This window comes from Schistocerca americana, chromosome 8, assembly GCF_021461395.2.
Source record: "Schistocerca americana isolate TAMUIC-IGC-003095 chromosome 8, iqSchAmer2.1, whole genome shotgun sequence".
Lineage (NCBI taxonomy): Eukaryota > Metazoa > Arthropoda > Insecta > Orthoptera > Acrididae > Schistocerca > Schistocerca americana.
In genome coordinates this window covers 165,079,587-165,095,194 of record NC_060126.1, presented here as the reverse complement: position 1 = coordinate 165,095,194, position 15,608 = coordinate 165,079,587, and the positions used below count along the sequence as shown (strand labels likewise).

General features: G+C 43.9%; 1 protein-coding gene across 1 annotated transcript in view; it reads left to right on the top strand.

The window, feature by feature from the left end:
• LOC124544973 (synaptotagmin-7-like) overlaps positions 1-15,608 on the top strand; it is an 845,018-nt gene that overhangs the window by 712,925 nt on the left and 116,485 nt on the right. The window lies entirely within an intron of this gene.

Below are 15,608 nucleotides of genomic sequence, written 5' to 3'. Positions count from 1 at the left end.
AAGGAGTTTTGCTATTTGGGGAGCAAAATAACTGAAGATGGTCGAAGTAGAGAGGATATAAAATGTAGGCTAGCAATAGCAAGGGAAGCGTTTCTGAAGAAGACAAATTTGTTAACATCCAGTATTGATTTAAGTGTCAGGAAGTCATTTCTGAAAGTATTCGTATGGAGTGTAGCCATGTATGGAAGTGAGACATGGACGATAAATAGTTTGGACAAGAAGAGAATAGAAGCTTTCGAAATGTCGTGCTACAGAAGAATGCTGAAAATTAGATGGGTAGATCACATAACTAATGAGGAAGTATTGAATAGGATTGGGGAGAAGAGGAGTTTGTGGCACAACTTGACCAGAAGAAGGGATCGGTTGGTAGGACATGTTCTGAGGAATCAAGGGATCACCAATTTAGTATTGGAGGGCAGCGTGGAGGGTAAAAATCGTAGAGGGAGACCAAGAGATGAATACACTAAGCAGATTCAGAAGGATGTAGGTTGCAGTAGGTACTGGGAAATGAAAAAGCTTGCACAGGATAGAGTAGCATGGAGAGCTGCATCAAACCAGTCTCAGAACTGAAGACCACAACAACAAACATCAGAAGGGACTATCCGAGGTCATCGAAAAGGTTCAAATAAGGGCACCTCGTTTTGTATTATCGCGAAACAGAAGGCAGAGCACCATCGATACGACACACGAGTTGTAGTTGTGCATTATTAAAACAAAGATTTCCTCCTTTGCGGCCAGCGAGACCTTTCCAAGAAATTTCCGTCTTCAGCGCTCTGCTCTGAACGCGTAATTATTTTACTAACACCCATCTACGTACAGAAAAGTGATCATGTACTAAAATAAGAGAAATGGGAGCTCAGACAGAAATATTTAATTCTTAGCTTTTCCCGTACGCTGTTAGAGGGTGGAACGGTAGAGAAAGAGTGTGAAAGTGTTTCTATGAACCCTCCGCCACGGGCCTGTGTGAATTGCAGCGTGGTCATGCAGATTCAGATGTAAATATAGAGATTATTATCAATATGGCACGCATCCTGAACAGCTGACATGCAGGCACCTGCAAAAAATATATCCATCAAGTTAACCCAGCTTGTGAAAAATGAGTAGTATTAAAGGAAGAATAGTTAGAAACAGACTAACACCATTGAATAACAAATGCTCTCAACTATATTTTTTTGTCGAGGTGGTAATTAAGATGCTTTGCCTAATCCGAGCTGAATATTCTGGCGTGCATGCACCTGGGGCAGATAGTTAGCCTTTGTCAGCAGGAAGACTGTGCTGTATACGGCGCTGGTTGACATTCCAGTCATGTTCCCGCACCCAGCACCACGCCGCGGCCATCAGTCTTAGCTCATAGTGTGTGTGCGTGCGTGCGTGTGTGTGTGTGTGTGTGACCGCAAGGATTTGCTGCGGTGAGCCGCGCCTGCCTTCGGCCCACTGAACGCTTTGGCTTTATGAGCCCGGTCCTTCCGCCGACGCCTACCGCTCGCTACGAACAAACCTTCCTGCGTACTTCCGGTTGCCAGATATTACGACACAATAGTTACAAAAAGTAACTATCTAAATCGAACACAAAATTATTGCAGCTAAGGACTAAGGACGCTCCAGTCAGCTTTCCGTGAGTTCTTATCGGCCGGCCGGTGTGGCCGAGCGGTTCTTGGCGCTTCAGTCTGGAACCGCGCGACCGCAACGTTTGCAGGTTCGAATCCTGCCTCAGGCATGGATGTGTGTGATGTCTTTAGGTTACTTAGGTTTAAGTAGTTCTACGTTCTAGGTGAAAGGATATCAATGATACGATTCGCTGACGACATTGTTATCCTGAGTGAAAGTGAAGAAGAATTAAACGATCTGCTGAACGGAATGAACAGTCTGATGAGTACACAGTATGGTTTGAGAGTAAATCGGAGAAAGACGAAGGTAATGAGAAGTAGTAGAAATGAGAACAGCGAGAAACTTAACATCAGGATTGATAGTCACGAAGTCAATGAAGTTAAGGAATTCTGCTACCTAGGCAGTAAAATAACCAATGACGGACGGAGCAAGGAGGACATCAAAAGCAGACTCGCTATGGAAAAGAAGGCATTTCTGGCCAAGAGAAGTCTACTAATATCAAATACCGGCCTTAATTTGACGAAGAAATTTCTGAGGATGTACGTCTGGTGTACAGCAGTGTATGGTAGTGAAACATGGACTGTGGAAAAACCGGAACAGAAGAGAATCGAAGCATTTGAGATGTGGTGCTATAGACGAATGTTGAAAATTAGGTGGACTGATAAGGTAAGGAATGAGGAGGTTCTACGCAGAATCGGAGAGGAAAGAGTATGTGGAAAACACTGATAAGGAGAAGGGACAGGATGATAGGACATCTGCTAAGACATGAAGGAATTACTTCCATGGTACTAGAGGCAGCTGTAGAGGGCAAGCCGGCCGAAGTGGCCGTGAGGTTAAAGGCGCTGCAGTCTGGAACCGCAAGACCGCTACGGACGCAGGTTCGAATCCTGCCTCGGGCATGGATATTTGTGATGTCCTTAGGTTAATTAGGTTTAACTAGTTCTAAGTTCTAGGGGACTAATGACCTCAGCAGTTGAGTCCCATAGTGCTCAGAGCCATTTGAATCATTTTGTAGAGGGCAAAAACTGTAGAGGAAGACAGAGCTTGGAATATGTCAAGCAAATAATTGAGGACGTAGGTTGCAAGTGCTACTCTGAGATGAAGAGGTTAGCACAGGAAAGGAATTCGTGGCGGGCCACATCAAACCATCAAACCAGTCAGTAGACTGATGACCAAAAAAAAAGGAGATCTAGGGACTGATGACCTTAGATGTTAAGTCCCATAGTGCTCAGAGCCATTTGAGCACTTCATATCGTGAAACAATGAGGTGGAAAATGCCATGGGATACCTCCTAATTCTGTCTCCAACTTCCGCTTGCCCGGTGTAGCGCGGCATACACTCAACAAATCGTTGGAAGCCCCTGCATAAATACGGAGATGTGCTGCCTCTACAGCCGTCAATGATTGCCAAAGTGCACAACCGACCTCTAGATTACGTCCTACGAATGGTCGATGGGATTCATGGCGGGCTGTCTGGGTGACCAAATCATTCTCTCGAATTCTCCAGAATGTTCCTCAAACCAGCAGCGAAGAAATGTGGCTTAGTGAGATGGCGCATTGTCACCAACAAAAAATCCATTGCTGTTTGCAAGCGTCAGGATTGTGAATGGCTCCATGAAGTCGAACATAACATTGCCAGTCAATGATCGGTTCACTTCCACCGGACGACCCAGTTCTTTCCATAAAAACGCACCATTATGGAGCACAGTGCCTTGTTGATCCATGGTTTCGTGGCCTGTGCGCCGCACTCCAAAGCCACTATCAGCTCTTACCAATTGGAAACGGGACTCATCCGACTAGGCCACCGTTTTACAGTCGCCTTGGGGCCAACCGATGTGGTCAGGAGCCAGGGAGAGGTGCTGCAAGCGATGTCGCGCTGTTAACAGCGCACTCGTCTCGGCCATCTGGTGCCATAGCCCGTTAACACCAAATTTTGTTCCACAGTCCTAACAGATGCGTTCGTCGTACACACCACATGTGTTATTTCACTGCTCTTATTTCACGCAGTGTTGCTTGTCATTTAGCACTGACAACTCTATGCAAAAACCGTTGCTCTCGGTCGTTAAGTGAAGGCCGAGGGGCCACTGCGTTGTCCCTGGTGAGAGGCAGTGCCTTAAATCTGGTATTCTCGGCACACTTCTGATACTGTGGATCACGGAATATCGAATTCTATAATGATTTCTGAAATAGACTGTGCAATGCATCTAGATCCAACTACCATTCCGCGTTCAAAATTAGTTCCCGTTGGAGACCTGTTCAAATGAATCACATGACAGTTTCACCTACGTACTGTCCTTTTATACCTTGTGTATGCGCCACTACCGCCATCTGAATTTGCGCATATCGCTATGCTATGACTCACTCAGGGTATTTCGCGACGCCGTGCGAAACCATCTGATACAACAGGCACACTAACCTAAAGGCATTCACAATGCGATACGTTTTCCTAAGTCACCACTCTACTTATTTATTCCAATGTCGCTACGTGTTTCCAGTAACGACCACAGGGCTCCAAGTGCAATAATATCAAGAAGTAAGTTGTGAAGAGAAAAAGCGTCAAGAAAACTTTGATGGTTGTTTGCCAATATCTTGTGAGTATTTTAGTTTAAAACAGGAACGGAACTCTGCTTGAGTGTGCAGCTCTCACGCGCATGTCAATATCTCTCGCCTGACTAAGGGCTTCCTCCCATGATACGTTGTCTGAACGGGAAGATGGGAAAATTACGAACGCACAGGATCTGATAGCAATGCAGTCTTACAAGAATAGCTCAACATGCGACATGGTTTAATACTTCTTATTCCTCGACAATGTAGATCACAAACAAACCAAATTTCAGTTTCACTTAATTTTCTTCACTTCGCTGAATTCGTAAGCCTATTAAAATTTATATCTGCATAAACTGATGCCAAATTTGCAGATGAAGACAGTTTCACTCATATTCGACACTCGGATTGTCTCGTATTCGTGGATTATTTACACTGACAATCGAATAAATTCTTTCATACACATATGTTGTGCAAAATATTTCTATCACGTTTGCAACCTCAATATGGGGACTTGAAAACACTTCCCGGGCGAGACCTTTAAGGTAAGAGAATTTGTATTTTGAATTGGAAATACATTGTAGATCCAGAAGTTCCACCTATTCACGCACAGAGGTTCTTTTAACCGAAACTGTCTTGGGAACAGCTCTACAACTGTTGTGAGACTGGCAGTGTCCTAAAAACGTTTAGAGAACATTTCCGATTATTCTTTAGATGTCACATCTGAATTATTCAAAACTCTGATTTTCTATAACATCAGTGAGCTTAGAGAAATGGAAGGAATTAGTCGTCAGAAGTTCTCTTCCATAATGCGACTTTTTTATGCTCGTCCATTTTCTGCTTCAAATCAGAAATAAGCTGTTTTGTAAACTTGTTGCGTCGTACTGAGGTCAATGTTCACTGAAGCCCACTTAAAATACAGGGTCTACAAACTGATTCCGGTCATTTAGTTTTGGTTACTGGTTTCCATTCAGGAATTTGACGGTAGCGTGTCTTAAATTGAAAAATCTTTCTATGCATGCTGCTTAACTTACGACGCACTTCGCAGCGATATTCAATTCCACTGGAAACCGTTACAACTGACAGTGGTAAAAACGCTTGCGATTTCAGAAAATTTACTCTTCGAAATATCAACACGTCAATAAATACCATACAAAAGCCTATGAATCGTTGTACTTTTTATTTTTCTTAACTGAATCTATAAATTCCTTCGACAAGGTTAATAATATCGCTTTACACCAAATTTTCAGTACATATCGATTATGCGACTGCTTAGGCCAAATAGATGTTGAGAATTAACATCATTCGCTTTGAAAAAGAACTGCAATTTCCATTCACTCTTAAGGGCTTGTAACAATAGGTCGCTAGACTGTCTCCTTTTGTGCAAACAGTCACTGGACCTGTGAACTTCCTTTATATCATCTGCAAATAGAGAGGAATATAACAGGGCTGACATCAAGATACTGCTGAAGTGAAGAATGTCGTATCTACCCAAAAATGTCGCACCGAATGCCGAAGATGCTGTGTCGTATCGCACTGTTAAATTTAATATCACGCTATACCGAAGAGGACAGAGCAAACCCAACACATACCGCGTAGCGCCGGACTATACGCATGCACATGAGGTATTGCAGGCCATGGCCAAACTTGGTTCAAGGGAAACGGAGGATGACGTACACAACCCCGAAATACTAAAACACTATTTTCCTAAACTGTTTCACTGAGGAAGGTCGCACTGTAATTACTCCTGTAAATTGTCGCATGGATTCCAAAATGACAGATGTCGACATAATTGATCATGGCAGAGAGAAACAACTGAGAGCGCTTTACAGAGGGAAGTCCACTGGACGTGACGGGATATCATATGAGTCCGTGTACAGTACGTGAAGTAAGCAGCTCCTCATCAAACAACAGTGTAACGTAAGTCGGTTGGGGACCGAAGCCCTCCTAGAGATCTGAGAAAGGCTCGGGTCATTCCTGGTTTCGGGAAAGGTTTCCATCAGACGCACAAAACTATAGGCCTATATCTCTGAGCTGGGTCTCTTGTCGAAGTTAGGAACACATTTAATGTTCGCGTATAGTGTCATTTCTGTAGACAGATATGGGTTGCGAAAACAACGATCGTGTAAAGGTCAGCTCACTGTCATCGTCCACGGGACCCAGAAAGTAGAAACCGGCCCCGACGATGATGCTGTGTTGTTCATCCTCCCAAAGGCGTGCCACAGAGTGGTCTAATGAAATACACTCAGCAAAAAAGTTTTGCATCACCTCTGTTCCGAGAGTTCCGGAATCTGTACAAAAAATTGGAATAGAGATGAACGTAAACATCATTACCGACCTTTTTATTGCTCGTGAAATTCAAACATTGCATGTTGTACCACCATACAGCGAGACCTTCAGACGTGGTGGTCCAGATTGCTGTACACACCGGCACCTCTAATACCCAGTAGCACGTTCTCTTGAATTGATGGATTCTTGTATTCGTCGTGGCATGCTATCCACAAGTTCATCACGACACTGTTGGTCCAGATTATCCCACTCCTCAACGGCGATTCGGCGTAGATTCCTCACAGTGGTTGGTGGGTCACGTCGTCCATGAACAGCCCTTTTCAATCTACCCCAGGCATGTGCGGTAGGGTTCATGTCTGGAGAACGTGCTGGCCACTCCAGTTGAGCGCAGTTGAGCGATGTCGTTATCCTGAAGGAAGTCATTCACAAGATGTGCACGTTGGGGGTTCGAAATGTCGTCCATGTCGACGAATGTCTCGCAATATGCTGCCGATATGGTTGCACTATAGGTCGGAGGATGGCACTCACGTATCGTACAGCCGTTACGGCGCCTTCCATAACCACGAGCTGCGTACACCGCCTCCACATTATGCCACACGAAAACATCTGGGAACCTCCACCTTGCAGCACTCGCTGGAAAGTGTGTATGAGGTGTTCGGCCTAACCGAGTTGCCTCCAAACACGTCTCCGACGATTGTCTGGTAGAAGGGATATGCAACACCCATTGGTGAAGAGGATGTGACGCCAATCCTAAGCGGTCCATTCGGCATGTTATTGGGCCCATCTGTACCGCGCTGTATGGAGTCGTAGTTGGAAACATGGACCTCGCTATGGACGTCGGGAGTGAAGTTGCTCATCATGTAGCCTATTGCGTACAGTTTGAGTCGTAGCACGACGTCCTGTGGCTGCACGAAAATGGTTATTCAACTTGGTGGCGTTGCTGTCAGGGTTCTCCAAGCCAAAATCCGTAGGTAGCGGTCATCCACTGCAGTAGTAGCCTTGAGCGGCCTGAGTGAGGCATGTCATCGACAGTTCCTGTCTCTCTGTATCCCCTCCATGTCCGAAAAACATCGCTTTGTTTCACTCCGAGACGCCTAGACATTTTTCTTGTTGAGAGCCCTTCCTGGCACAAAGTAACAATGCGGACGCAATGGAACCGCGGAGTTGACCGTGTAGGCATGGTTGAACTACAGACAATACGAGTCGTGTACCACCTCCCTGTGGAATGACTGGCACTGACCGGCTGTCGAGCCCCCTGTGTCTAAAAGGCGCTGCTCATGCATGGTTGCTTACATCTTTGGGCGTGTTTACTGACATCTCTGAACAGTCAAACGGACTACGTCTGTGATATAAAATCAACATTTAACACCTATCTTCAGGAGTTCTGGGAACCGGGATGATGCAAAACTTTTTTTGATGTGTGTAAGTACAAGCGTGTGGAATATCAGATCAGGTCAGGATTAGATCGAAGAGTGTCCAGGGAACAAAACACAGCGTCTCATTCCTCAAAGCAGAGAAATCTTCAGACGTAAAAGTAAATGCGGGCGCACACTAAGGGAGTGTTACAGGACTGTTAAGTTAAATAATATACATAAATGATGTAGTGGACATCTTCGGATGTTTCATGTGGTTTCTTGTGGATGATGCTGTTGTGCAAAGAGAAGTCGCAAAGCTAGAAAATTGTAGCCACATGGAGGGAGACCTGCAGAATATCAACGATTGGTGCAGCGGTTGGTAGTTGACCCTCAGCATTAACAAATGTATCGTATTGCACATAAATAGAAAGAAATTCTCATTACTTTATGACAACATAATTGCAGAAATGTCATCGGCAACAGTCATACCTATTAAACATCTAGACGTATGCGTACGGAACAATTTGAAGTGGAACGACCATATAGAACTAATCTCAGCTAAGGTAGATGTCAGATTAAAATACATTAGAACATTATTCAGGATGCGTATGTCACCAACAAAGGAGGTAGCTGAAGAAACCCTCGTTCGAACAATACTTGAATGCTGCTCGTCAGTTGCACCCTGCAGGTTGGTAGAGGGAGCATAGAAGATTAAAAGAACAGTGTCTTTCGTTATAGCTTCATTTAGTGAGCGCGAAAACGATGTGAATATTCTCAGCCAAATTTACTGGCTGACTCTATAAAAAGGTTTTTTCCATTACAGTGTGCTTTACTGTTAATGATCTGAGCCCATACATTCCTTGAAGTGTTATGATCTATATTGGTTTCTTCTCCACATTTATCGTGAATTATGTTGAAGATAAAATTAGAGAGACGGAGGGTTATTAATAATCGTTCTTCCCACGAACCTTTCTGATCGGGAAAGGGATGAAGTGACAGTCATACACGCAAAGAAATCCCCGCCATACACCATACGATAGCTTACTGAATACAGATGTAGATGTAGGTTTGGAAGCGGCTCGTGGTCTTCGGTGGTTTATACGGACTGCGTATCATTTGACTCTTTACCATAATTTATCTTCGCGTCCAGAAAATAAGAATCTGGAGCGAAGGATCTGTCATCCTGCGGATACATAATACGAATACCATATTATACTGCCTCCACCCATTATAACTGCCTGAATTCAGTGAGAAAGAGCGTACCATTGTTTTGAGGTACGTCGCACCCAGCTAAGCCACAAGTGATGATTTGGCCCTATTCAGCAACTACTTTGGGGGGATGTAGATTCCTACGTTTCAGCAGTTGTTTCTAGTTGTCCCAGACATTTTAGAGGGGATAAGAATCAGGTGATTTGGCTACCATCTGAAACGATCCGAACTGTCTCTCACTTACATGAGACCCAGAAAATATTAGATACAGGCTCCCAGGTAGATGCTATTTTTCTTGACTTCCGGAAGGCGTTCGATACAGTTCCGCGCTGTCGCCTGATAAACAAAGTAAGAGCCTACGGAATATCAGACCAGCTGTGTGGCTGGATTGAAGAGTTTTTAGCAAACAGAACACAGCATGTTGTTATCAATGGAGAGACGTCTACAGACGTTAAAGTAACCTCTGGCGTGCCACAGGGGAGTGTTATGGGACCATTGCTTTTCACAATATATATAAATGACTTAGTAGATAGTGTCGGAAGTTCTATGCGACTTTTCGCGGATGATGCTGTAGTATACAGAGAAGTTGCTGCATTAGAAAATTGTAGCGAAATACAGGAAGATCTTCAGCGGATAGGCACTTGGTGCAGGGAGTGGCAACTGACCCTTAACGTAGACAAATGTAATGTATTGCGAATACATAGAAAGAAGGATCCTTTATTGTGTGATTATATGATAGCGGAACAAACACTGGTAGCAGTTACTTCTGTAAAATATCTGGGAGTATGCGTACGGAACGATTTGAAGTGGAATGATCATATAAAACTAATTGTTGGTAAGGCGGGTACCAGGTTGAGATTCATTGGGAGAGTGCTTATAAAATGTAGTCCATCAACAAAGGAGGTGGCTTACAAAACACTCGTTCGACCTATACTTGAGTATTGCTCATCAGTGTGGGATCCGTACCAGGTCGGGTTGACGGAGGAGATAGAGAAGATCCAAAGAAGAGCGGCGCGTTTCGTCACTGGGTTATTTGGTAACCGTGATAGCGTTACGGAGATGTTTAATAAACTCAAGTGGCAGACTCTGCAAGAGAGGCGCTCTGCATCGCGGTGTAGCTTGTTCGCCAGGTTTCGAGAGGGTGCGTTTCTGGATGAGGTATCGAATATATTGCTTCCCCCTACTTATACTTCCCGAGGAGATCACGAATGTAAAATTAGAGAGATTAGAGCGCGCACGGAGGCTTTCAGACAGTCGTTCTTCCCGTGAACCATACGCGACTGGAACAGGAAAGGGAGGTAATGACAGTGGCACGTAAAGTGCCCTCCGCCACACACCGTTGGGTGGCTTGCGGAGTATCAATGTAGATGTAGATGTAGATGTACATGGCTGCTGACTGATCATCTACCAAGCCTCGGGTAAGAACTGATTCATTACACTTTCTAGAGTTTGTAAGCAGCTGGCGTTCTTTGCAGTATCGTTCCACTGCGATCAAGAAGTATACAGGTACCCTCTACTCTTCCCACGCTGGATATGAATTAAATTCTCTGAACGCAGTATACTGCCACTAACATGTAATAACTCAGTACAGTATGTACGAGGGCGTCCTGAAAAGTAATGTCTTTAAATTATTTATTCCATTCTCAAATCGGCTGAGGCATTACACTTCATGCCTATTACTCAATAGACTTTCCAGTTTCCCTGACGCAAGTTACAAGCCTCTGCCGCTGGACGGAGCGAGGTGTAACACGATGGATGTGTAACATAACTATGACGGTGCTTGAGAAACAGCGTGCTGTAATCGAGTTTCGAATTGGAAGAGTTCGTCCACACATGAGCACATCAGTATGACAATGTCAGGCCTCACGAGAGCGCTGCGACATCCGCAACAACGCGACTCCTTGGGTTGACTTTCATCGATCATCCTCCACAAACTGCCGACTTGGCCACATCCAAGTTTCATCTCTTTCCAGAATTTAAAGAACACTTTCGAGGGCTTCACATTGATAGTGGTGAAGCGGTGCAAGCAGAGATGTGGTTGTCAGTCGGTCAACGATGTCAAACATTTTACAGTGACGGTATAAACTAACTGCTGTCTATTTGGGAGAAATATGATAGTTGGCAGCGTGGCTATGCTGAGAAAAACTATATAGACTTCAAGAATAAGGATGAAGAATAAAAAAAACGTTTCTTTTATTAGAAGACTTAAAGAGTTTTCGCATAGAAAATTAGGAGATATTAGTTTTCACCAAACCTTCGTTTTCTCCGCAACACATTCATGACTAAATATAGTTCAAGATGCCATTTCTCTTACTTGAAATTCAAGTTAATACGAAAAGCTTCCAACCTGACTATATGTATTCATTGTAATAACCGGCAGCTAATTTATTCCCTACACCTGGGTAATATGATCCATACGGTTCACAGTTACACCACTGTTATACCCGCATACGCACTTGCGACAGGGGATGTAATAAAATAAATAACAGATAAAACACACAGAGTATTATAGTCCATTATTTAGGGATACCTGCTGTCAGTTACCTGTAAGACATAAAATTAGATGTGAGTGAGACATTCTCAAACATATTTTCCGGCATGATTATACAGAGAAAAGTGAACAGAGAAAGTTTGCTGACATCTGTTGTCAGATTCACGTAGCAAAAGTGCAAAACTTCTGTTAACGAAGTGTCATATGTTGCGTGAACTGGTGGCATCCGACCATCTGAATTCTAACAGTACCGAGATTAATTGTAATAGTGATCAGTACTCCGATGTAGTAAAAGTTAATGCCACCTCTGGGTGTAGTTTCAACTCAAAGTATCTATGAACCAAACGAAATCTTCTGTTGCCCTGTTCGATGTCACATATGTATTCGCTTGTCTAACCTGTGTCTCAGCCAAGGAGGAGTAATAAAGGAAGGCGACGTTATAGAATTATGTACATCGCTTTGAAGCCGGCGCCGCCATTTTAATAGCCCTTAACATTAGCAGACTGCCGTCTACAATTGCCTCTCATTCTTAGTATTTGTCGTGTATGCGCAACATGTACTTTAAATAGTGTATATTAAGGTGCTTTCTGAACAACACAATTTCAGGAAATCATTTTCAGATCTTTCTTTGGTCTTAAAGGCAGATTTGATCCAGTAATACGACGAATCTGGGATTGCTGATGCAACTTTCTTTTTGATGCACCTTTCGAGTAAACAAAAACAGAAGTATGTAATTTGAAAAGTCTCAATTCGTATGCCCACATTTTTCTTATTGCGGAATGACGAAACTGATCTTCCTCCTGTGTCCTCTTCTTGAAAGTTCTGAGCACATATTTTGCTACGTCTGGACTGCTTGCACTATTTCCTTCTCACTACATTCCACCAGAGCGCTCTCCAACTTCTGTTAATAGGAAATCTAAAGTCAAATTACATAAAAAAAAACACTACAGTGAAGGTAACAAACGCAACTAAAATTATTGTGTATAAAAGAAAATATCGCTTGAGCGAGTAAACTTACGAATGAAATGTGATTCCCTTACAGTTCAGATTATAATCAGAACTAGTAGTACACCTGTAAGGGGACTATCTGCAATTTTTTAACACTTCCACCAGAAGCTATCGTTTCGGGCTACTAGTGTGGTGGGCGTCGGCTTCACATTTCTGAAGTCATAACATCTCCCCTTATTATACCGCCATGGTACGGGCTACCGTCAAGGATGTACTCTAGATCCGACGCTCTACTGTTCTCGAGAATCGTTTATCTGCTGCAAGATGGCTGTGGCGATCTTGATGATCACTGAAAAAATAATTTACTGCTGCCTCGTCGCGTCGATTAGCGCCAGAACTCACAAAAGAAATAAACTATTACTTTTTCCCAGAGCGATTGTGTGGCTGGATCTTATCGGATTAGAACCTGATTCACAGATATTGCTCTTTTATAATGACGACAACTTCATTACGTATTAAGATATCTAGTTGCCGGATTATTATTTCACACAAAACCTTCGAGTGCAAGCTTGGCCATCGTATTTTTAAACACAGTTTTGTACAAAGTAAAGGACAACCCGGTGCTCAAAGTAAGTGCAGTAAAATTTTCAGTCGTTAGTCACTCAAAACAACAAAGTCCACCTTTTATTTAACGAAAAGCTCAGTTGGCCGCTCAGGGTAAATCACGACGAAGTACTTTTCACCAAATTGTTCCTTTGTTGTTGTGGTCTTCAGGCCTGAGACTAGTCCGATGCAGCTCTCCATACTACTCTATTCTGTTCAAGCTTCTTCATCTCCCTGTACCTACTGCAGCCTACACCCTTCTGAATCTGCTTAGAGTATTCACCTCTTGGTCTCCCTCTACGATTTTTACCCTCCACGCTGCCCTCCAATACTATATGGGTGATCCCTTGATGCCTCAGAACATGTCCAACCAACCGATCCCTTCTTCTAGTCAAGTTGTGCCACAAACTCCTCTTCTCCCCAATTATATTCAATACCTCCTCATTAATTATGTGATCTACCCATCTAATCTTCAGAATTCTTCTGTAGCACCACATTTCGAAAGCTTCTGTTCTCTTTTTACTTAACTACACATTATTAAAACAGCTCCTCATTTCAAAAACAATCAGACACCTCTAAAACTTGCGAGAAACTCGCAATTTTAAGTCGTACACAACGCAGTCCCACCTTGAACCAACCTGCTCATCAATTGATTCCTCTTCGTTCGTAAAACGTTTGTACCAATATTCTTTTTTTCCTTTGACTAAGATTCCCGGAATACATAGACTTTATACACAGGTATTTTTTAAATAATATTACAATTAAAATAATACCATCTCGTCACACGGTAGTACACATAAATCAAAAGGTAACAAGTTTCATAAAGAAATGGTTCAAATGGCTCTGAGCACTATGGGACTTAACATCTATGGTCATCAGTCCCCTAGAACTCAGAACTACTTAAACCTAACTATTCTAAGGACAGCACACAACACCCAGCCATCACGAGGCAGAGAAAATCCCTGACCCCGCCGAGAATCGAACCCGGGAACCCGGGCGTGGGAAGCGAGAGCGCTACCGCACGACCACGAGATGCGGGCTTCATAAAGAAAGTAAGCATATGACACATATACAATTTTTTGTTGCACCCTGCGAGATACCTCCCTAGAAAATCACTGTCAGCAGAATACCTAAAGGAGAACGAAAATATTTACGCCACAGGCCGAGGTGCGACAGGGTTCCTGAATGTTTCTCAAACCAGTGTTGGGATGCAAAGCAGTGACAAAGCAAAGGACAACCCGGTGCTCAAAGTGAGTGCAGTAAAATTTTCAGAAGTTTGTCACTCAAAACAACAAATGTAGCTCGTTGTGAAACCTGTAGAGCAAAGCTGTGAGGACGAGCCACGAGTCGTGCTTGGGTAGCTCAGTGGTATGCCAGCACAGTAGCTCAGCGTTTTCGGTCAGAGAGCTGGATGGTCTCTATAATAAAAAAAAATTGAGTGGAGGGATCTACAACGAACTTCAACGGATGTCACGTGAAGTCTGTTACGACCAAATACAACGAACAATCACGAACAAAATGTAAGAAAAAGTGATAGAGCACTTGCCCGCGAATGGCATATATCCCGAGTTCGAGTCTCGGTCCGTCACGCAGTTTTAATCTGCCCGAAAGTTTCATGTCAGCGCACATTCCACTGCACTGTGAAAATCTCATTCTGGAATAGAGAATATAATAATCAATGTTGAACTTCGAAGACGAATATGCAGCACATGGCTACGAAGTGATATGTAAGCATGTACAGCGAGTGAATCTGGAACGTGTTTCAGTGAAACAGTTGCAGCAGATAAAGACATTGACATCTTCCTCTTATATGACATACCATCCACTTCATAACTAAGGTTAGCGCCGTTCTCACTGCATTACTGTTGCTATGCCGTCCTCTCTGCCCTCCGCAACTCGCTGACTCAAGCTAAGCCGACCGAAGCGGCCTCATTCGTGACTGCAATAACACTGTGGTCGACTAATAGAACCGCCATTTCTCCTGCGGAAAAGAATAGTGTACTTTGCGAGGCGTAGCAGTTTAGATCTCCGCTCATTACTATCTGTAAGATTCCTAAATCACGGCCAATTACGGTCTACTGCTAACGATATCATTATGGAAATGTGAGCGATGTAAAAAAAAGGGGGGGGGGGTGGGGCTTGACGAGCTTATTTGACGGCTCAATTAGTTTAGGCCGTGGTAATTTTTGGTGGCGGCCGTTACCAGCCGGCCATGTCAGTAACAACACGTGCCCGCGGCCCGGCCGGGACTGGTTTACGGTAACTGGCAATTATCCACGTGGCTGGCCGGCTCGCCTGATTGGCTGACAGCCGCAGGCGAGACCCTTATTAGCCGCGCCGGCGGCTCACACCTGCCCGCCGCTAGCGTTACTCACTTGTCACTACGCCGAGTCACCACAGCACACCTCTACAAGCACTCGGGTTGGGACTGAGACTCTACGTACCGCAGACATTTGTTGGGTGGCCATCAGCCGAAGTACTGGCTTGATGTAGCTCTTCACGGTAGTGATCCCCGTGTAAGTCGCTTCAGGTATTCATAGCTCCCACACGCTACAACCCTTT